The sequence below is a fragment of the Canis lupus genome, chromosome 6 (assembly GCF_048164855.1).
Source record: "Canis lupus baileyi chromosome 6, mCanLup2.hap1, whole genome shotgun sequence".
Lineage (NCBI taxonomy): Eukaryota > Metazoa > Chordata > Mammalia > Carnivora > Canidae > Canis > Canis lupus.
Window position 1 is genome coordinate 25,040,153 of NC_132843.1, and position 25,167 is coordinate 25,065,319.

The 25,167-nt window shown below is 36.0% G+C and overlaps 1 protein-coding gene and 1 long non-coding RNA gene across 11 annotated transcripts in view; one reads left to right on the top strand and one right to left on the bottom strand.

Annotated features, from left to right (window-relative positions):
• Positions 1–13,535, bottom strand: part of CCDC178 (coiled-coil domain containing 178) — a 419,286-nt gene extending 405,751 nt beyond the window's left edge. For 3 of the 10 annotated variants that reach the window (XR_012032461.1, XR_012032460.1, XM_072829166.1), the window contains exon 1: positions 13,355–13,535. The gene's annotated coding sequence lies outside the window, so the exon portion shown is untranslated. Of the gene's footprint in view, positions 1–1,029; positions 1,137–13,286 lie in introns of all 10 variants that reach the window. The other 7 variants (XM_072829171.1, XM_072829174.1, XM_072829167.1 and 4 more) reach the window with 6 other exon arrangements.
• The window catches only part of LOC140635121 (uncharacterized), a 76,994-nt gene that overhangs the window by 16,351 nt on the left and 35,476 nt on the right, over positions 1–25,167 (top strand). The window lies entirely within an intron of this gene.

Consider the following 25,167-nt stretch of genomic DNA (forward strand, 5'->3'; position numbering starts at 1 on the left):
AACATGGAGAAACTATAAAATAATTTATTAAGTGTTATGTAAGAGGGATTTGGAAAAATCTAAGAGACTGGACTGAATTATCTTCTAAGATCCACTTTAATATTTGGTAATGCTTGATTTATTTCATTTTAGCCATACATTGATTCATTTAGCAGTTTTTAGTTTATATCTTGTTTATGTCACCATGCTACTTGTTTAAGATACAAAAGAGTAAGACATGTGTCCTCAAGGTACTCCCCAATTTGATATATATTACATATTTTTTGTAACACCAAGGAATTTTAACACAAACTCTAAAAATTATATCTCTGTGAGACAATAAAAATATTCCTTAGTATATTCCTGTCACCCCTTGCCTCTTTATCACACATTCCATATTCTAATCATACCAGTCATCAAAACAAGCCATACACTTCCATGCTGCCATTCCCTTGCACATTCTTCTTACTCTCCCTTTCCTTAAGTGTCTATTATGATGTCTCCTTTTACTTCTCACCACAAAACAAATTTACTCCTCCCTATACTTTATTATTACTTAAGTGTTATATATTGTAGAGTTTCTTAAATAATTATGCACGTATTTTTTTCCCCATTGAATTATGAGATATGAAAGGAGAAGAATGTTGTCTCATTTTTTATAATCAAAGTGCAACAGCATAAAAACTAAAAAAATGGTTGTAACAAGATGAGGATAGTGAATAGTGGAAAATTTTTGAATGACCGTAAAAATCAAAGTTAGAGTTATTGTTAATAAAACAAAACAAAATAATTGGTATTTACATATATTTATAAAGAGATTAAAGATAACATTTTTTCATTAAGTAGTACAATCTTACCTTAAATGTAGAAAAATTTCATATTTATGATAAACTATAGGTCAATATTTTAATCATAGGTTCTAGAAAAAACATTTCAATTTTCAATATGCAATTTTGATCATTTTTTGAAGTGTAATTAACATAAAATATTAATTTCAGGTATGCAACATATTGATTCAGCAGTTCTATACATTACTCATTGATTAATTACCATCATGAGTGTAGTCACCGTCTGTCATCATATAATGTTATTACAGTATATTGACTATATTCTTTATGCTGTACCTTTCATCTCTGTGACTTATTTATATGTAGAATCTAAAAAACAAAATGAACAGAGAAACAAAAGCAAACAGAAAAACAGACTTAAATACAGAAAACAAACGGGTGGTTACCAGAGGGGAGGTGGGTAAGGCAATGGATAAAATAGATAAAGGGGATTAATAGGTACAAATTATCAGTTTGGGAATAAATAAGTCACAAAGTTGCAATCATATGTTCATTCTTTACAACCATTTTCAAGTTTACTTCAAGAAACCATGAAAAAAGTTTGTCAAAGTTCACCCATTAAAAACAGATAATAATACTAAATATGCATTTATCAAATATTGACTTCCATTTTAACCCAAGTTCCAAAATTTTAAAAATCCTATTGTAGAAAATTTATACAACAATAATAGAAGAAAGAATAAATCCTGCCTCGTGTCCTCGTGTGTTGATTTCACAAGCACATTTTTTTCTAATCTTTTATATTTTATTATATAATGTATACATTATATATTGTATAATATATAGATTATGTATAATATATAGACTATATAGATTATTTTGTGGCAATGTTGAAGATATTGCAAAATGGTAAAGAAAACTGGAAAAAGACAAGGCTTTAAAAAAAAAAAGACAAGGCTTTTTTCACATTTTTCTCACACATATCTATAGTAATTTCTTTTATAAATCTTTAAGCTCTATTCCTCTGATTCTTAATCTCTTCTTTCTTTAATAAAGTCCCATTGACTTTATATTATGTTTGTATAACATCCAATGGATTAGAGTTAAGATACATTAAATATTACAGCTCATGGTTTTGCTAGAGCCAAATACATCTTCAGAAAGATTAGATATAATCTTTCTCTACAAATCAAATTAGAACTGAAAAAGTCCGTTTCCACACATATATTCAGAAAGAAATCTCATACCATATTCTAAATTTGTCCAAGAGATGAGCTTTTCACCTTTTGGTAATTACTTGAGACATAAAGAAAGACAAGTAAGTCAAATCAGCTTTTATGATGTTAAATATTTCATAGGTCAGTATCATGTATTGTTACTATTTCACCTCTAAGTTACATCAAATAATTTTTACAGTGAGTGTCCTGAGAAACATTTACATATGCTGACAAAATATAGTCTTTAAGTCATTCATATACAAGAGCTACTTTATCTCTGAGATGAAAAATAACAAATTCTTATAAATTTGAAGCTTTAAAATTTTTATGGAAGAAATATTTTAATTAGAAAATACTATGCCATTTTACTTTGAGACAGACTTTGCTCTTGAAGAAATGTGCCTTTTCATTTGACTCTTTTTAGAATGTGAACTACTTATTGAACACTTTTGACTATTTCTGATAAGGATTTAAGAAAATATATGGAAACTTTGGAAAAAAAAAAAAAGAAAGAAAATTATGAGGCACAGTCCCTGGTGCACTCCAAAAGTTTCAATTTATTTGGAGACATTACTACTAACTTCATGAAATAGCTAGAGTCCTGACAATGAAAACAAAAATGATAGTTTGAACTTAAAGCATACCTCATATGCTTTTATTTTCACAACAACCTATGAGGCAGATAGGATTACTGGCTCTGTTTTGCAAAGGAGACTTGAAATCACTGAGAGGTTAAGCGCTTGCCAATGACTTGGACCTGGGCAGTGTAGAACTGGATTTAGCCCTGCACTCTATCATCATGCTGTTCTCTAGCTACAGAGATACAAGGGAAGTATTGCAACTGGTGTTCATAGGGTAAAACAAAAGCAAGAAAAGAGTTCTCAGGACACCTTAATGTGCTATTGTATACAGTAACTCTTTAAAATAAGAACAAAATGTGCAATATTTCCCAATAATTTGTAAAATGTAAACCTGATTTTAATAGAATCAAGGGAAATGATTATGTAGTCTCTGTTTGAGACTATAGAATTAGGCTCAAAATCAAATAGATTAAAAGTTTAAGAGCAAAAGGAAAAACAGGTAGAGGAACCTTTATATAAAAATAAGATGAGAAAGGTCTCTGAGCATACCACCAAAAAATACATATAAAGTTCTAGAGCTCTGACTCCATAAAAATTTAAAGCCATCCAACTATTTTTTTTAAAAATCCCTCAAATCAGGAAGCAATTCTTAAAATGTGGGTAACAAAATGTTTATGACTTAATATATAAAAAGTTATAAAAATTGGTGAGAAAAAATGAAATATTCAAACAGGAAAAAAATGAGCAAAGATTTTGAATTGACAATCCCTACACACACACACACACACACACACACACACATTCTGGGGGAAAGAGAGCAAAATGATATAAAAAAACTATTTAGTCTTAGTAATTCATACAATAAAACTTTTTTTGCAGAAGTTATGATATAGTAAAGTAATAGAAGAATCCATTTATCACACAGCGATAGGTAATACAGACATGCAAACTGCAAAAAAATGTCTATATCGTCAATGGATATATTACCTGAATCTTATGGGGAGAGAAAATAATATATAATAGAAATAATCTACATTTCTTTTTAATAAAGGAAACCATAATTTTAATTTAAAAAGGGACCTCTTTTAATCAGGAACCATACTTATGAAATAAAAAATGTAAAGAAAAATCACTTTTACCTAGAAATTTTTTTTATTCAGGTAACCATATTATAAATTATTTATCTTCATTTGCCATTTAAACTAGAGGATGTAGAATATTTATAACCTATGGAACCAAAGAACCTATTTGTTAATAAAGTAAGCTTAAACTGGAGATTGCCATACTGCTATAGTAAGGTTATATGTGCTGTTTTGCTGTAATTCCACATAAAAAGATAAACACTTGTAAAAAATGTTTTCTTTTCCATCTAAGATGTATAAACTTTGTTTTTCAACACTTTTGGTATAAGTATAGATAATTATGAATATAACCATATTAATGTATATATTATGAATAATGGTAAATTTCCTGCTGAACTGGTGGGATGGGACCACCAAGTTGAAATTTAGTTGAATTAAAAGAAAATTTTAAGTGTGGTATTCTTTTTTTTTTTTTAAAGATTGTATTTATTTATTCATGAGAGACACAGAGAGAGAAGCAGAGACACAGGCAGAGAGAAAAGCGATCCCCGTCTCCAGGATCACGCCCTGGGCTGAAGGCGGCGCTAAACCGCTGAGCCACCCGAGCTACCCCAAAGTGTGGTATTCTTTACACAGCTCAGTTTATAGACTAAGATCCAGGCTTTCTACATCAATAGAAGTATATTGCTAGTGGAAAAAATCATTCTAATGGAACTCTAAGTTTTACTTAGGAATGGCAGTAATATATTTTTTCAACCCCAATGTTAGTATTAACCTTTCGTGCTTTTTCCCCATATACACACACACACACACACGCACACACACCCCAATATAACATCCAAGGTGTACATACCAATAAAGGCACTTCCTAATTTTATGCACTCTAGGATCCTCAGTAACAAAAAAACAAATCTCTTGAAAAAACAATTCTGGTAACGTATCTAAAGGATTGAACCTAGCAATAAGGAACACATTATCTCTATACTATTTCCATCTATAATTCATTTATAATGCTTTACTAAGAGAAACCGTAAAAAATATTTTGAGAAATTGTTTGCCTTTTCCCATTGATTTAATTACTTTTTTAAAGATATCAACAAGCAACTTCCTTGAAATTTTTCAAATTATTGTCTCTTAAGAAACTAAATATGAAGACAATTCAGTTACATTGATTAATGTGGTATTAAGGTATATAAAATGTGACCTTCCCACAGGTTTATTTATTGCCTTTATAAGAAAGACTCTGATATTATCCATTATTCTAAGGTTATATTTGAATAATGAAGAACACTATTCAATGTCCATTAACCTTCACTTAGAAATTTTAACAACATTCACCAAGACTGTTCATTCTGCCTGTCATTTTTATTAACTTTGTAGGGTTTAAAGGTTGGATAATCTGAGAGGAATTCTGAGTTTTCACATAGGAAATACTTTAAAAATTCTATTTAGAACTGTTACCTAGTGCTGACTTTCCTGCTTTTACAAAAGAATTATCCCATACATTGCCATGGAGCCTCCAGAGTATATCTGATTTTTATTTATCCAGACTCCCTAAATGATCTTCCCCAAAATGCAACTACTGGATTAATACAAAGCATGTGTTATTGAATAAGAAAGAATTCTAGTTCATATGAACTATCAAGTTAAAATTTAATAAAAACCGAAAGACTAACTCTTCCGTGAATATGACCTTGGCAAAAGGTCATGTTTTATTTTGTTTTTTTCCCTACTACAGGTCTTCAAACACTAAATTGAAAACAGGTAATGCACTGCTGTCACTCACCCCTTAACCCACTACTCATTCAGAGTTCCTCATCTTAGGTTCTTTACCAGAGGCCCATAAGTATTCTGAAGGGAAGAAAAATATGAGACTAAAACTAATCAAACTCCAATAAAAAATATACAAAAAATAAATAAATTAAACTAATCAGAAAATAAAGAATACAGTGAAACTTGACAATGAAGCTTTATTTCCCTCTAACTACAGCTTTAAGCTGTTAGTTGAAAAAATTTAATAAAATACTGAGGTTTCCTATTACATGTTTCATTCTAAACAGTAATGTACCTTAATAGCTTCCCACTCCATGACTGGCCAGTAATTCAATACAAGTGATTTCTTTGTTTGAAAGGGTATACTTTCCTATACTTTTGAAAAGGAAAATCAAAATGGATGTCACTATGAGGTTATCATTAGGCCATGGGGAAAAGAAGTAAGTAATTCTTTTATTAATGATTCTCTTTTTGAAAGATTTTAAAATGTAAACATTTGGATTTTTAAAAATTATTATGATTTAGCAAAGATATCAATACAAGCATTACTTATTTATACTTTCTAGGAATTATATACTTTTCACTCCTATATGATTTAAATTGTTAATGTTCAGTATAGATATCAAAGTTCATCCAGTGGTATCACTCTTGAAAAATATTAAATCACACTGGAAAATCAAGCTTTCCACTAATTTCCTCTCTTAAATTATCAGTTAAGAGAAATTGTTTGCTACAAGATAAACCAAAGATATAAATAAAAATAAATAAATAATAGCGCCCAGTAAGAAATCTGTGCTTAGTGAAATAACAGACAAATAGAGTGCAAATGTGTAACCATCTGGAGAATAAGAAAATCAAAAGTAATAAGCAGCATTCAGAATTTATTACAAAGAAATTATGCCAAGAGCTTCTTACTGCAGTTTTCTATGGAAATGTTCAAATTAGTGGGTAAAGAAATACATTATATACAACATATTTGGGCCCTACTGATATCATTTTATACATAATCTCATGGCATAATATTTGCTAAGTAATCTAAATTAGCTTGGCTATAAATGCTGTCATACTGATTGAAAATTTGCCATCACACCACAAAGAGCCAGTCATAATAAATGAGACAGTTTGGTGAAATTGTCTAGAGCCAGAGGGATATGATATTGGGTCATCTTTGACAGTGTATTACAAAATACAAAGAAATTAATAAATCTAAAAGCAATTGAAATACCAAACAGATACATAATAGAGGGTAGAAAGGAGAGAAGACATAATGAAAACTAAATAGATCAAAGAAACCAGCAAGAGTTCATCATCATCTGAAGGAGGGGTATAAAGTGGGATCCAGAATGGCTCCCATCATCTTCAGAAGTATAGCTTTGACAATTCCACTTCCATTCGCTACTTCAGAATCTAGGATGGAGACAGAGGAGGAAGGGAAAAACAAATAAAATCTTCTTTCCCACTGTCTAAATAAACCCTCAGAACGTGCCCTAATTCCAGGAATCAAATTCCATTGCTAGATGGCATTTTCCTGCTCTATCTCTGTCTGTAGAGATTGTTTGTTTCTTCTTTGAAGCCACAGTGCTTGGCATGTATTAAATAGACAAAAATATTTCTTGAATGGAATTTTTGAACTCTGGGTGACAGAACATCTCCAGAATCTTAGTTAGAAGTGTTGATGATTAAGGGAGCAGAAAGGAAATTTCTGAGCCCGTTTTCTAGAGCTGTGCTGTCCTATACTAAATACACTAGCCATATTAAATTTTAAAATGAAAACTTCTGCTCCTTGGCTACACTGGCCACCTTCAAGGACTCAGTAACCACAGATAGCTAGTAGCTACTACATTCTGGGACTGAAGAGATAGTGATAGAACTGTAGAGAAGTGTTTCAGACAACATTGCTCTAAGCATGTCAGTAGCATATGATAATTTTCCATACATATTTTCTAGACTCATACTCATTCACTCAGGAAATATTTATTGAATGTACATTACATGCTAGGCACTGAAGACACAAAAATACACAAGATCCCTTTATAACCATTTAGAATCTTTTGTGGGTAGTCACAATCCAGTGCCGTGCCAGAGGCTTAATTGAAAGAGAGCATGATTTGAGGCAAAAAAATGATCAAGAAGAAGACTACTAATCAAGGTGAATATTTTTGAAATTAAGCCAAAGGAAGTAGAAATGGAGAGGAGAAGAAAGAACCAAAAAGTATTTAAGAGGCACAGATTGCATTTTTTGGTAAGCATTAGTTATGTTAACAGAGAAGGAATCTAGAGTAACTCCTGGCATGAGAGGATGAATAGATGGGAATGCCATTATCTTCATTTGAGTCTATGTGAGGAAGAACTGGTAGGATTTAGAGGAAAGATGACTATTTTAAATTTATATATGAGTGCTTTATAATGTTACACGTGTGTCTAATATTAATGAAAAATTTGAAACGAGCTAGAGTTTCTAGTATTACCATTTTAGAGCTGGTAGTTTGATGAGATCACACAGCAACAAAAAGCAATCTTGACAATGAGAGCCAAGAAAATTAATAACTAACAATTCCTAGAAAATTTGCACAGGAAACAGGAATGAATGGGGTCATAGAAACCAAGAGAAAAGAGTTTTAAGAAGGAGCAAACAACCTACAGAGCTTCAGAAAGTTACATAAGATAAAGACTAGGAGGAAAAAGGCCATTTAATGTGGCAGTAAGTCATGGGTGACCTTAAATGACAGTAGTAGAGTTTGGGTAGCAAGAAGCCCAATGAATGGGCTTGAAGAAAAGATATGCATAAACTACTTTTTCCAGAAAATGAACAGAACAGATACAGGATGGAAAGAGCTATACAGGAAGTGATATGTAGATAAAAGAGGGGATGTTTATTTGTTTGCTAGTTCTACTATGAAAAAAGCTTGTGCATTTAGTTTAAAAGTTGCCATCTCCATAGGCTATGCATATAATGGGTTCATTTTAGCTTGTTTGGATTAATTGCAGCTTATCTCCAGAGCTACTGACCCTTGTCCAACACTATGGAAAGCCTTAACTAAAGATAAATGATGTTTTGAAACCATGGGTCTGTGAGTTGTTTCAAAGAAGTATATATCAGCCTGCCAGCACTGTTTAGTAATAATAATTGGATTTATAATTGCATCTAATTTCAGTAGAGCCTGGAGAGGGGATCTTTCAAACTAAATGTGGGAAACATAGCTAGAATATGTCTGTATGAGGAGTTCATTATAAGAGATCTCCAACATGAGAAGGTTTGGGTTTCTTGCTTACAGAGGTTCTTCAGATGCACAGCAGTAGTGGATCCAGACTTCTCTGTACAGACATACATATGCAACTGTTTAGTCCACTGACCAAAAGCACCTATGTGACTCAGAGGTGGGAGAATAAAGAAATCTGTGCCTGAGATCTCCGGACACTTTTCCATGCATATCTTCTATTGTTTCTGTGCTACATCCTTGCCTATAATAAGATTGTTCTGAGAGCACAGAGTAAACGAAGTTCCATAAACAGTGGAACATTAAAGGCGATTAACACATAATTGACACTGACTAACATGTTACTAGCCAAAATGCTCATCTTTCTTCAGTCCCTCAAAGAATTTGTCGTAAGTGTGAGTTGGGGGCTCAACAATTACAATTCCTGAGAATAGTTTTCTCTTCGAGGAAAAAATATATAGTCTCATTTCCACAAAACAAATTTAAAAGGAAAATAATTGTCTAGTTTGTCCACAAAACATCTTACTAACCATCAGCAATATTTAGTTTATTTATAGATAACTGATTTTCTATGCAAACAATTTTATTAGTTTATTAAGAGAAGCAGTCCATTTTAAGTACTTGTGCCCTGTTGGTTGTATTTGGCCACTGCCCTTTCAACCATTTCGTCACCCTCTACTTTCACCATGTGATTTTACATACCCAGCTCATCCATTTTGTTGGCTGTGGTTCAATCCAAATGATTTTTAGTATCCTAATGGTGGATTAAATCCCTTCATTTCACACAGAAAGGTCTTTTAATTATCTCTGCTCATGTAAACATCCTATAAGTACCCAGGAAAAGAGGCCAGATGGTAGTGTTCATAGATACAGACTAAGGTGAAATACAGTGACAGAGTGATGAAAGTAGATTATCAGTTTAACCAAGTGCCAAGGAACATATCTTTTAAATCAGTAAGATGTGGGATTAAGTTCCAGAGGGGCTCCTTACCAGCTACATGACCTTGAGAAAGACTACTTAATGTATTTGATCATCAGTCTCCTCCTTTGGAAAATGGTGAAAACAATAATGTCTCAAAATGTCATGAGGATTAATATAACATGTATATGCAAACTGTTTAGTCCACTGACCAGCATATAATAAGTGTTTAATAAATAGCCATGATTTAAATTCAGTGAATGAGAGTTCACTAACAAATTACATATTCATGAATACTATACTTAACTTGTCCAATTCTCTCCATATCTCAGTTTTAGAATATGAGGGTAAAATTAAGTTTACTTAACTGCATTTCTATGAACATTGAGAGACTGAATATACAGATGGACAAGGGCCAAACCATATGTAAAAATAGAATTCTAACCCACAACCTTCTACACCAACCAGTGCAGGAAGCCAAACCACAACTTCTGCAGTAATCAGCCAGGAACAGTCAGGACTTTGTCAATTTCTGCCAGCTTTCCTAATATTTGCCTGTACTTCCAACTCAGGACCAGTCAGAGAAAGCCAAATAAGCTCCTCAAACCAATCATGTAGGATGCTCAGCTCCTTGTTGGCCCATCTCCAGTGTCCCCTTGTCGACAGCCTCCAATCAGAACACACCTACAGTCTTGTCTCTCTCTCTCTTTTTCACTAGAAAACTTTACCACTCCCTTGTCCCCTTTGAGTACCTGCCCTAAACAAATGATGGTGGCTGACTCCCTTGCTATTGCAGGCTCTGAACAAATAGCCTCTGTTTATTTTTATTTGGGTGGTTTTTGTGTCCATAGCATTATAACTGAGGTTAAAAGTTCAGCATCAATTTTGAAATTCCATATATTTTTATTAGTGTTATTATTGTGCAGAAAACACATCATGATCATTAAGGCTCACCCATGCAGCCATCTGCTTGTGAATGTACAATTTTTCCACCAGGCACATAATCCAAAAGCTTATGATCAATCCAATTCTCTTTCTTACATCATTACCACAATACAAATTCTTCACCTACTTTGAGTATTCCAGCTGCCTAATCTCCCTCCCTTTCCTTTCTACTATATATCTTTTCTGCTTTCCATTTTGTCTAGATTCCAATGTCTAGCATTTTAGCAATTTTTTAGTCAATAGTCTCATTAACCTTAAGTTTCATATGCCTGGGCAGCCCAGGTGGCCTAGCGGCTTAGCACCGCCTTCAGCCCAGGGTGTGATCCTGGAGACCCAGGATCAAGTCCCATATCAGCCTCCCTGCATGGAGCGTGCTTCTCCCTCTGCCTGTGTCTCTACCTCTCTCTTTCCTCTCTGTGTTTCTCATGAATAAATAAATAAAATCTTTAAAAAAAATGTTTCATATGCCTAAGTAAACTCTGGGTAGACAAATATTGTTTCTATTTTTTCTCCAGAAACTCTCCTTCTTAAGGAGGGTTCCTTGGTTTTGAGAAATTGTTTGCCAACTCCATTTACATGGTTAAATAGATTGCTATGAATCCTAGTAGTCCTAACCTCAACATAAATGCTCCAGGGATAGGCAGGTGAACCAACTGGAGTCAAGGAGTCTCATCCCAGGGCATTTCTAGATTTTTCTTTTTGGGAACAAGGATGGGTATTTATGAGTTCAGAGCTCTTGGAAATCATAGTTTTAGCCTAGTGGAATAAGCCTGTGTGAGAATAAAGTCCATAGTTGAAAGGAAAAAGAAAATATATGCATGTATCATTCACTGCCATAGAGCATAGAGAAGAAAGAACAAAGTCTGAGGATATAGTAACAGGTTAGTTGAGTCTGAGGTTATGTTGAATCTGAACAAGAGCGGAAGAGAAAAGGCTGAGTTGTATATAAGAGCTGTGGCAGTTCCCAACATAATGGAACTTCACCCAAGTAAAATCAGATTAATGTTCAAATTTATTGTTTTGATCGTTCTGGAAATTAGCTAGATATGGTTAATAATAAAACCTTAAGAATGCAAGAATAAAATGAGAAGTATTATGAATTCAGGATAGAAATGCCACTAGTCGTGGGCAGTCTGGGTGGCTCAGTGGTTGAGTGTCTGCTTTCTGCCCAGGTTGTGATCTCAGGGTCCTGGGATGGAGTCCTGCATTGGGCTCCCCACAGGAAGCCTGCTTCTCCCTCACATATATCTCTGCTTCTCTCTCTGGGTCTCTAATGAATAAATAAAATCCCCCCAAAAAAGAAGTACACTAGTCTCACATATAAATATCTAAAGTATAATTCAACATCAACAGCTCAAAATCCTTCAAGTTGTTAGATGTTTGGATGTGTCTGACAATTAGCCATCCGTTTGTCTTTAAGTTCTAACTTTGCTAAATGGTGTCCTAAACCCAATTTTCCAAGTAGGACCAAGAAGTGACTTGGTGGAGGGGAGGGACAGTTAGGGATATTAGGCAGTTTTTTGTTAGGCATGAATGAGGAGGGTTTAAGCAGGTGCTGGCCACACTGTCAGTGCTACCACTGAGGGTTAACAGCCACACCTTCAGAGCCACCTCTAAGGGCTAACAGAATAGGAAAGACCTAGCCACAGAGCTGGCTCAAAAGCCACAAGGGGACTTCTAAGTGCTGAGCATGCCCACAAAGGGTGAAACTTGCCCTTAAGTATCTTTAAGGTCACAAAAGCTCATTAGACTATAAATATATATACATAAATGAATACAGTTATAACAATGCATCCTGGGTAGGCCAGTGCTCAAAAGCCAAAATGTTATATGACCACTGGTTGTCAATCAAAAATGTCAATCAGTGCCAAATTTACATATGCAAAAAGCAGGCTTAAAAGGATGCCTCTAGGGATGCCTGGGTGGGTCAGTGGTTGAGTGTCTGCCTTCCTCTCAGGTGATGATCCCAGGGTCCTGGGATCAAGTCCCACATCAGGCTCCCCACAGAGGAGCCTGCTTCTCCTTCTATGTCTCTGCCTCTCTCTCTCTCTCTCTCTCTCTCTCTGTCTCTCATGAATAAATAAAAAAATCTTAAAAAAAAATAAAAGGATGCTTCTAAAGTTTCTGGGTGTCATTGCTACTCTTGTTCAAGCAGTGGCCTGCTTTCACTCTTGAAAGTGTACTATATTCAACTGCTCAATAAACTCTCCCCATTCAGGTCTTGGGTCTCCAATTCTCTAGTGCATTTGAGACAAGAACTGAGCTACCCAGTAACAGAGATATCTCTAGAATGCTACATTTGGGTCAAGATGTCCAGACAGATCATGCAATAGTAAATGGCCCTGGGAAATGACCAAGTCAATTTTCAAATATTTATTGAGCATCCAATGAGTGTCAAGAAAGAAATAGAAAATTCTTTGAATTGGAAGTGAATCTTGCAGATTCTCAGGCCTTAGTTAAGTCGTATCAGCTGTGTGCCTCATTTTCCTCATTGGCAGAAAGGAGGTGTTATTGTGGATCATCTTACTTGGGGTGCTATAGGACAAAACAAATTCCCAGCCTCTGCCCTAACTAGGTGTGCAGTATTTGGGCAGACACTTGAAAGACAAAATATCAAAAGAAGAAAAATAGCAATCCAAATAATAATACATGAGCCACCACAAGGAGGCCTTATAAGCAAAATAAAAGGTAGAAATAATTATTAAAAGAGAGCTTAGGGATGCAGTTCTGGACAATGTGAAGTACAGCTGGGCGGCCAGTGGAGGGAGACTTTACATCCCTTACCCGAGCCACGGGGATTTTTCTTAAACTCGCCGAGTGACAGCCCGTAAGGGATTGATTAAGGAACTGACCGAGTGGGGTGTAACTCTGGGCGCAGGCGCCCCGGCTCCTCGGGTCTGGATGCTGCCCGTGGGAGCCGTGCAGGCGACCAGAGGAGTGCGCAGCCCGACTCTCCGGCTCCGCGCGTTTCCCCCGCCGCTCCTGCCCAACCCCGCCGCCTCCCCGGCGCCGGCGGCCGAGGCCCTCCGGGTCGGTTACTCGGTGTCCAGGCAACCGCGGGGCTCCAGGCTCGCGCCCCCGGGGCCTCCCGAGCGGGTGGTGCGCCCGCCCCGCGCCCCCGCCCCGCGCCCCCGCCCCGCCCCGCGCCCTCGCGCCCTTCCTTTAGTAACCAGCTCGCCCGCCAAACTCCCTTTCCTCTTCACTAAAGAGGGCGGGGTGGGCGCCAGTCGACGCCTCTCCTAGAGCAGTTACTAGGAGAATCAGAGCATCACAGACATATTAAATCCGAAGAAAGCAGGACTCTGTTTCTTTTTCTCAAAAAGCTGTTTCTGGTATCCTCATTATCATTTCTGTTAAAGGGAAGCCTGCCAGCGGCTGTTCTCTTTTGCCCCTTGGTGCAGTACAAGAAAGACTAAGTGCTAAGCTCTGTGAGGTTTGGTTGTTGGGTCTAAGCTGACTTTAGTATTGAAAAACCTAAACACTATTAGGGAGAAAAGGAAAACTTTTCTTTGTACCTGGAGTTTCAGGTGGGGAAAGTGAATTCAAGCCATTTGTGTAAGGGTCTATTTTTAATAAAAAAAAAAACAATTTTCAGGGGGGATCCCTGGGTGGCTCAGCGGTTTAGCACCTGCCTTCGGCCCAGGCCGTGATCCTGGGGTCCCGGGATCAAGTCCCATATCGGGCTCCCTGCATGGAGCCTGCTTCTCCCTCTGCGTGTCTCTCTCTCTCTCTCTCTCTCTCTCTCTCTCGCTCTCGCTGTCTGTCATGAATAAATAAATAAAATCTTTTAAAAAAAAAACAATTTTTGAAGTATGGTAGGTCCATCTCACAAAATATTAAGTTGCATAAAATGTATGCCTAAACTTTGTTTCCTCTTCAATGAATATATATATACTGTGACCTGAAATAGACTTCAAAAACACTGGGGCACCATCAGCTGCCTTCTCAAATGAAGCAAACCACTAGGTGATAAACTAAAGATACTTAAAAACATAGCATCAAGATAAGAATTAGTATTCTCACACAGACAAATCGTATTTCCAGGCAACACTGGAAACAGGCAAAGGCCAGGAAGGTTAAGTAATCAAAATCTATGGCTCTGCCTTTCTCTCTCTTTGTGTCTCTCATGAATAAATAAAAAAAAATATTTTTTAAAAAAAAGAGTCAATTCAATTAGTAATTCTTTACAATGGTGGGAAATCAGCAAGGCCATGTGATTATTCCAGCCAAAGATGCAAAAAAGGAAGAGGTCTTAATATTATATTTATATATGCAGAAGCAGAGCTCTTTTTTGTAATTAAAAAATAGATTCCAGAATGTACTCTCCACTTTCCCATCTTCTTCCATTAATCATTTAAATCTGACATGTTAGCAATACAATGTTAAATTTAAACTAAATAAATCATTTGCATACCAATAAATATATATTCATGAGGATTCAAAGTATCTAAATGAATATATTAAAACAATACCTAGATTTTTCTCGCAAAACAAAACTACCTACAAGAAACCTTTCTTGACAATTTTCTCTTCACTTATTAGAACTCATTGATAATTGCTATATACCTATTATGATAGATTTTTTTTTAAGATTTTATTTATTCATGAGAGACACAGAGAGACAGAGACAGAGACACAGGCAGAGGGAGAAGCAGGCTCCAGGCAGGGAGCCTGACGACTGAATCTCGGTCTCCAGATCAGGCCCTGGGCTGAAGGTGGCGCTAAACTGCTGAGCCACCCGGCCTGCCCCTATTATGATAGAATTCTGAGATGAATCCCAAGGACCCTACCTCGTGGTATACATTCTCTGCCTAATCCTCTGGACTTTTATTGTTTTCATTAGCTTGCTGTATGGTACAATTGACTTTTGAAAGGGAGACCATCAAAAAAATAAACAATAAAAAAATAAATAAAAAGAGATACCATCCAGGGTGCCTTGGACCTGATTGGATGAATCATTAAAAGGAACTGGCCTCTTCCTGGAGTCAAAGATTTGAAACTTCAGAGGAATTTGACACCAGGAATCTTTTCCAGTGTCAGCTTTGAAGATTGAGGGACCATGTGGCAAAAATGCAACCATCTTCTAAGAGCTGAGAAGGCCCCAGCTGACAGCCAGCATGGAAATGGGGACCTTAGTCCTATAACCTAAAGGAACTGTATTCTACCAACAAGTCAAATAGACGTGGAAAAAGAATGTGCTCCAAATGAGAATACATCCTGCAGCAGCTTGATTTTGACCTGTATGTCCCTGAGCAGGCAACTCAATCAACCTCTCCTGGATTTCTGGCCTATAGCATTGTGAGCTAATAAATAGATGTTATTTTAAGCTGCTGCACTTAGGGTAAGTTGTTAGGTAGTATAGAAAACTAAAACTCCTATTAATTTAATTTGAATAAATGAAAGTGGGATTTTTAAGTAAAGATATAGGAGTATCTCAGGAAACCCAAGGCAAGATTGTAGCAGACACTCAACTAGGACAGAAATCAGACACTGTAAAGTTAAACCAATACCAGATCAATTATAAATAAGAATACATAGATAAGGTCATCTTATTAGTAAATATAAAAACAAACTTTCTCTAAAAATAGAACAAATACTTTTCTATAGGTACAATAAAAGATAAAGATCAGAATGACAAAAATAGAGGAAATAAAAATACATTCCATGAAAAACTATCATTCAAGAATGAGAGAAAAAACATTTTTTGAAAAAACAAGGAGTTTACCATTAGTGGAACCATGCTAGATATTATATTTTAGGAAGAAAGAAAATAGTATAGATACTGTAAAGATATTTGGTTGAATCAACAATTTTCAACCATATGAAAACATATCAAGTATAAACATGTCCTATAGTTGTTCTTGGCTTTCTCTTCCTAATCAGCCCCTATCTAATTAGTTCTTAAGACCTGTGCATGCAACTATCTTAATTTATCTCTGACAGTGTTTGAACATTTCAAGAATTAAATTTAACAAGAGAATGTTTTAGACTCCTTTTTTACTTACACCAGAATTATTTAGAGCTGCTTTTATATTAAATAAATGCATACCACACCTGCTATAGAGAATTAGCTGAATCCTTCTATTTATTTATAATAATGTTTTATTAAGATGGACCGGCAGAGTCTTCAGTAGACAATTGGAACCAGTATCTAATTATATCTGAAAAAGTGGCATGCTATCAGTTTCTCTAAATTAAAATTTACTGTGTTTGGCAAGACACTCTCCAAAATTCAATTTTCTTACATCCAATCACTTTTTACAAAAACTTGATTCAGTGTTACACTGTAAGTAATTCACACTGATGTACAACGAAAGTAAGTTCAAAGAGACCATTACTAATGTTTTTCTATAATGAAATATGATTTAAAATATTTGAAGACCAAAAACATTTTGCTTTATCATCAATGCTGTAGAATTTGGAGAATATTCAATGTAGAATATTCATGTGCTAAAGATTACCTTTAGAACTTTCTAAAGTAAATCTTCAATGCTTCTAAATACTAAACATTCCTACAGATATCCCTGTTGCCACCCTCTGTAAGGTTGTAGTCATTTATCCAGGAAAGCACCCCCTGAGTTTTCATTATAAGATTCCATTCATCTCATCTGCATGTCATAAAGCATCAATCCATATATTTTATAGAATACATACAATCCAATACTTCATCAGAGAATACAATCTTGAAGTCTCTCTAAGCAGTTTTATCAAAGTTTGCCCGAAAGGACACTATTTACAAACCATATGTTGTTTTAAAGATGTGGTGTTTGAAGACTTTCCTGTGTGGTTTCAGATATTTTCCTGAATCAGATGCAACCAACATCAAGTTACCTGTTTGAACATTATTAGCTTTCCATGTAATGGGGTCATTTTAACAGTTAATGTTACTCTTTCAACTTTTATCAAATGGTACTTTCATTAAAAAGGTATGTGAAATGTACTACAATGTTAATTTAGATAATATTGTTCATCATATCACACAGTAGATCACAAAGTTATGTGTAGAAAATTAATGTGTGTGTGTGCAAGAGAGAGAGTCTGAATGGTTTGAATATCAGGAGAGATCTGACAGGCAGTTGTTTAACTCAAGAAATCAGTGTAAACCATGTATAAATTATGAGATTCAGATAGCTATCTGAGTTTCTTCTCTTATCCTATCAAACAGACATGAAGCCTAATTTTAGCAACCATGTAAGCCCTGTGGCCCTTATTTTCAGCTGCCACTTACATTACATTAGCTTTCATTTTATATTTTGTTGTATATGATCTTAAATTTGTTGTGAGAAAAAGTTATGTAAGCATAAAGCAAAAGTGAATATGAAGGGAATGCTCAGTAAAGATATAGCGAGTGAAATTCATGTCATTTTATAAGCTATCAACATAAGATTCTGCACTCTGTGGGGGAAATTAAGTCGCTATTTTCTAAGACAGTCATGATTTCATCTGATCCATAATACTGTCTTAGCGAATTTAGAAATTGCCTATAACATTGACCATAGCATTGAATCTAGTGTTCTAAAATTGATTAAAATAGTGAAAAGTACCAGACTTGCAACCTGCTAAAGGCATAGTTCTCACATATCCAATCTCCCATGGAAACAGACCTAAATAATATAGTAAAGAATTATTCTGGTGGTTTTCTTAAAAAGAAGGGGGTGACCCGTGTCTCAGTCACTTGGTTAGGCATCCTACTTTTTTTTATTGGAGTTCAATTTGCCAACATGTAGTATAACACCCAGTGCTCATCCCATCAAGTGCCCCCCTCAGTGCCCATCACCCAGTCACCCCCACCTCCCGCCCACCTCCCTTTCCAACACGCCTTGTTCGTTTCCCAGAGTTAGGAATCTCTAATGTTCTGTCTCCCTTTCTGATATTTCCCACTCATTTTTTCTCCTTTCCTCTTTATTCCCTTTCACTATTTTTTATATTCCCCAAATGAATGAGACCATATAATGTTTGTCCTTCTCCGATTAATTTATTTCACTCAGCATAATACCCTCCAGTTCCATCCACGTCGAAGCAAATGGTGAGTATTTGTCATTTCTAATGGCTGAGTAATATTCTATTGTATACATAGACCACATCTTCTTTATCCATTCATCTTTCGATGGACACTGAGGCTTTTTCCACAGTTTGGCTATTGTGGACATTGCTGCTATAAACATCGGGGTGCTGGTGTCCCGGCGTTTCACTGCATCTGTATCTTTGGGGTAAATCCCCAGCAGTGAAATTGCTGGGTCATAGGGAAGATCTATTTTTAACTCTTTGAGGAACCTCCACACAGTTTTCCAGAGTGGCTGCACCAGTTCACATTCCCACCAACAGTGCAAGAGGGTTCCCCTTTCTCCACAGCCTTTCCAACATTTGTTGTTTCCTGCCTTGTTAATTTTCCCCATTCTCACTGGTGTGAGGTGGTATCTCATTGTGGTTTTGATTTGTATTTCCCTGATGGCAAGTGATGCAGAGCATTTTCTCATGTGCTTGTCGGCCATGTCTATGTCTTCCTCTGTGAGAGTTCTGCTCTTGATTTCAGCTCAGGTCATGATCTCATCATTCAGAATTGTGAGATTCAGCCCCACATTGGGCTCCCCACCGCGTGTGGAGGCTACTTAAAATTCTCTCTCTCTCTCTCTCTCTCTCTCTGCCCCAAGCCTCCTCTCTCTCACTCTCTCAAAAAAAGAAAATAATTCTGGTGGTTTTGGCTTATTACCTATGCCAGGATCCCTGTCTCAACTACCCATGCATAACAGTCCTTTCAGTAGTAGGCACCATGCTGTTTGACCATCTTTATAGCTTTGATTTGTCCATTCCTCTCCCAAGAGGTAAGTAGTAGTTAGTCTTTCAGTTAGAAACTGTGTTCCATTGTCAAAGCAAGTCACTTAAACATGAGATGAATGGATGGATAGATAGGCAAATACATTCATATATATACATATAATGAAAAGGTATCATGAATTACCTTTCACTGGAAAAAGCTAGAAAGGAAAAAAGATTCCCTTTGCTCATGGCTTTATCTGTGCTCAGTGAGAATCATCACCTGCTAATTTCTGTTTATTTATTGATGTTTCATATTTCCTGAAAAGGCTCTGGATAATAAATTGCAATAATTATGCTATCATTTATTTATTGAATACTGCCACATACCAGATTGTGCAATTTCCTATTCTCAGATATACCTCTTGGACAGATACTGTCCTCTCTTTTTTATTTTATTTTTTAAAGATTTATTTATTATAGAGTGGGAGAAAGGAGTGCTCAGAGGGAGAGAGAGAAAGAATCTTAAGCAGACTCACTGCTTAGTGTAGAACTCCATATGGAGCTCAGTCTCACAACTCTGAGATCATGACCTGAGCCGAAATCAAGACTCTGTTGGTTAACTGACTATATCATTCATGTGCCTCTGTTTTCTCTTTTTGAAATAATACTGTGATTTGGAACAGGTTACATGACTTGCCCATAGACACAATTAGTAATTAGTGGAGTAATATTCAATCAAAAATGTCACTAAAATCTGTACTCTTTACAACACACTACTGACTGAGTTGTTTTATAGCAATATATAAAAGTTCATCCCATGAGCACTGGGTGTTATGCTATATGTTGGCAAATTGAACTCCAATAAAAAAATATACAAAGAAAAAAGTTCATCCCAAAGTAGGTAATTAATTATTGTTTATCCTGCATATATACTGTGAAACATAGGCCAGCCAAAATGGTCATGATAATATGAGGGAGATAGAGGATGAGAATCAGAAGGAAAAGAACCTGTTTTCTTTAGCTGGTATCCTGTCAGGAAATTGATGAAACATTCAAGGGAGGACACTGAGGAAAACTTAATAAAGGCACCATTTACACAGTACACTACCTAGGCAGTAGTTTAGAATTACTTGGAAGTAGATTTAGATTAGTCATAAATGTATACTGAGAACTCTAGGATGACCTTTAAAACTTTTTTTTAAGAATTATATTTGATATTATAAAAAAAGAAAATGGAATCATACAAAATGCTCACTTAAAACCAAAACATGACAGAAACAAAGGAGAGGTTAAAAAAAGAAACCAAGAACAAACGAATTGAAAACTGACACTACCTGACTTCAAGACTTACTATAAAGTTATATTAATCAAAAGAGTGTCATAATAGTGAAATAACAGAAGAATAGATCAAGGGAACAGAATAGAGAACCCAAACATGCACTCAAACAAATATAGCCAATTACCTTTTGACAAAGGAACAGAAGCAATTCAATGGAGAAAGCTAGTCTTTACAACAAATGATCCCGGAACTACTAGACATCCACATGCAAAAATAAATAAATCTATATGCTGGCCTTAGACTTTCACAATAAATTAGCTCTTAATCATAGACCAAAATGTAAAAAGCAAACTTCTAAATCTTCTAGTAAATAACATAGGAGAAAATCTAGGTACCTTGGGTTTGTCAATGACTTTTATTTATTTTTTGATTTAATTTAAATTTTTTTATTTTTTTGGTGATAACTTTTTAGGTACAATAAAAAAAGCATGATCCATGAAAGACAAAATTGATAAGGTGTACTCCATTAAAATTAAAACCATCTTCTCCTCAAAAGATTCTGTTAAAAGAATGAAAAGTCAAGCCACAGACTGGAAGATAGAGGACTTATATCCAAAATATACAAGAACTCTTAAAACTCAACAATATGAAAACAAGCAACTCATTTTAAAAAGAAAAACAGGCCAAGAGTTCTGGACAGACTCCTTTGGATGAAAGTCTCATACTAGTAAAAGGAGAGTGGTGTGGTGGGACAAGTCCCAGCTGTCCAAGCCAAGCCAATAGGGAGCTCCAATGAAAAAACTGTCCATAATAGGAGCCCCATGTTGGGAAGAAATGGCCTGACTCTAGTATCAGTGCCATACTACCACTGACATGCTCAGTCATTGTCTGGGAGTAGCCTAGGGAGGGCATGGCCTCAGTGTGAATGCTATGAGACATCCATAAGCAGCATCAGCTAGAGGCTGCTCTCTACTTACACTATCTATACTATGTCCTTTTTCATAGGGACAACTGACATGGGCACTTCTGAGGCATTCAAGACAATTTTGTAAAATTATTTGGTGTCCTCGTTCAGATATGCATCCCTAAAGGAGCCCAGTAGCAATCCAGAAGTTCAGTAACAATCCAGTTATTATTAATTTGGATATATATATTCAAATAGGTAATTGTTTTCAGCAGGATAGATAATGATCTTTGACCAAGTGCAATATGAGTCCTAGTGTAGCTTACCAGAGGCTCTGTAACTTGTGGCAGACTCTTAATACTATTGCATTTACTAAGCCAAAAGGCAAGAGGCAAGATTGTTTACATCATACTCTAAATATGCTGCACAGCATTTTATAACTCCAGGTGCAATTCAAAACTGACAGCATTGTTACCTGGTAAACAGGTCAGAGCAACACAGACAAAATCAGTATATGCTGCCTTCAATACCCAAAGAAGTCCATTAAGTGTTTGCTTCTTTGGTTAATGATAGAAGGTGCTACCATTTTTCTATCTCTGTAAAAAGTGTATCTTGACATGCCCAAGACCATTGGAACCTTAGAAATTTCACAGGTGTGGCAGAACCCTGAACATTTGCAATATATCTCTCATCCTGTGGAATTCATGTGTTTTATTAAGGCATCTAGAGGAATTTCATTTTTTTAATTCCCAATAAAATTAGTCTTTACTTCACAATGAACTTGCATTATATGATCTGGAATTTCAAAATTAAAAATAATCCTCAACACTATCTTAAGGATAGAGAGGTGAAGGATAGAGAGGTGAAAATTGTTATGGCAGGAAGTGAAGGCATACTGCTATCTTCCAAGTGAATCTAATCTGCTTCTGACTATATTCTCTGATAGGAATTGAAAAAAGGAGGATTTGCTAAATCTATGGTCCTATAGCATGTATTAGGGGATCTGCTGATGTGTTGCAATAAAGATACCACAGCTGTAGATCACTAACTGAATTTTCAGCAACTCTACAATCATTCTCAGGACCTGAGTGGCTCTACACCAAAGTGGGGTTATGATAGGGATCAGTACTTGGTTTCTTCAAGTGCTTGATCATGGCACTACTCTCTAAAATTCCCCAATGTATGGCATTATTACTTTTGCTTTATTTTCTTAGAAAAAGGATTAGCAACAGGAGCTTCTGCTTGGCTTTTATACTATAATAACCCCCACTTCATGGGCCACAGTATCTGTGTGGAGATTCAGCTAAATGTTAGATATATCCATTTGCACTATACATTCTAGAATTAGGGTAATAATCACATAATTGGTGTATGGTCACAGTGAATCCTGTAGGAAAAGAAAAGGGGCCAAAATTCTCTGCATAATCTGGAATTTTCATAGTCTTCACTCTGACTAGTATATTGTTGTAGCACTTTGGGTCTCTAGAGATTAGCATCATTTCAGAAACAGGACTTCATAATGTCCAGAAGTTCTGGGTAAATTGCTTAACTCAATACATGTGGTAATACCCATATGTCCTCTGGGTAAAGTCTGGAAGAAAAGTCAAGACTATACCAGCCATTCTTCAGCTACAGTGTTAATGTTTGGAGAGTGGCTGATATCTGGAAGTAGGTAAAAGTATATGACTTCCTTAAGGATACTTTTTTGTTTTTTGCCCACTAAATCTAGATCTGCCTATATGTGTCAAGAAGCATGTCATAGTCTGCCCAACTGTTTTATTCCTAAAGACCTCGTAAGCAACTGGCCATCATCACAGTGTCCTACAAGACACCTCATCTGATTGTCACTCGCTGGTGCTGCTCATGTGGTCATTGTCCTGACCTTGTATATGAGAGTAAAGTGCATCCACCTGGCTTCTACAAGAGAAAAGATGACTCTAACATCAAGGGAAATTCCATTGAGTTTTGGTGGCTCAAATTCCATAGTCTTGTCTGTGCTTGTCAAATGTTACTCTTTTGTTGCACAGTCTCTGCTTCTCCATCAGTGCCTTAACTTAGCATAAGACACTTGGAAATGTTGAGTATTTAAATGTTGCTGGATTCCTGCCTTCATTTGAGTCAAGCTATGAGCGTGATTTTCTGCCATATTTTCCCTGAGACTTCAGGAGATGAGGAGTTCCTTGAAAGCTAACATAGGAACTTTCTCATTTTGCGTTCATGTTCTGAATTAGCATTCAAGGCCCTCTTTGTCATTTTCTCCTGTATATACTACAGGAGATCCTGTATTTGAAAAGTCAACAGACCACCCAGCATTTATAATCATAATTTTTGCCACAGTGACTAATTAACAAAGCCAGTTTATTTCTGAATACCTTACTTTCCATATTGACTTCATCCCATGCCACCACTGGTAATAATTTGAATTATGATAATGCCATCACATGACTCATGTGTAACTTACTATGTTACATTTCTCTCTAGTGAGCAGTGCTCACTAGTGCTTCTTAGCTATGCAAGAAAACCAATTTCAGAATGCCAATTTGAAGTTATGTTTCCTAGGACCATTTCTTCTATCAAACACCATAACAAAGTATTATCAGCAAAAAGAAGGTATTCTAAAATGATAATGTGGAGAGCTAAATTAAAGGATAATTTACAATATATAATTAAGTTTAAGGGAAACCAAATGATTGGTGAAAAATCCTGGAAATAATGAAAAAGGAAGCTGTTACCACCACAGCATAGTAAGAAGAAATAGAAGCTAGCAGAATCAAGCAAAGTCTTGAAAGATGATCTAACAAGTGTTCTCACCTTTAGCAACCTGGTAGGAGTGAAGTAGAAGAACACATATCTTCATATCACTCTTTTCCTACCCTCTAGTATCTTGCTGGTATATCCCATTAAGAAAGAAAACCCAGAGAGGGGCTTCAACTGATTTAGTCCAAATACTCCAGGCTCCTAGGATACAGAGCAGGGTGGTAAATGGTGCAGAAATGGGTGCACAGAAGGAAATAAAAAGTATCCAGTAGAGTGTTAAATGCTCTTATAGATGTCTTAGAAGGTACCCTGAACCAACCTGACCCAATGTGGATCTAGCCTCAGGATAAGGGATAATAGGAAACAGCAAAAATTTTAGATCTTTTTGGTAAGGATATAAAAGTAGAAGAATACATAAGCTTCACTTTCTGGTTGAAACCCAGGAAGATGCTAAGCCTCAAAGAGAAGCCTTTTAAACTAGAATGGTACAGTGACATATTAGATATTGTGACAGAGGAATTCTATGCGGAGATAATCTGAGAAAGCTCCCTAACCCCCACAACTCAAGTCTCTCACTGCTGCAGAAAAAGGAAAAACTGCAACTGAAATTTTTCTATGCTCACCACCCTCCTTGAGAGGATTGTGGGAAGTCCGAGATGGCTAGAAGAAATGAAAAAGCCCTCCAAATAGACACTAGTGTCGATAGCCAACCAATAAAAGCCACAGTGAGGCCTTAAATGTGGCCTCAGATGTCAATGGGACTAAGTGCTAAGAGACTTTAGGATGCACTCTGTCTCAGCTGGACACTATAGTAGAGAAGATACACCATGCCCATCAATGACAAGATGTCCCATAAACCACAATGGAAGAAGAGTCTTTGGTATACTCTGCTTTGAGGGAGTACAATGAAATGAAAAAAAAGTTGAAGTGTCAGCTTACTTGAAATTAATTAGGTTCAGTCCTTAATC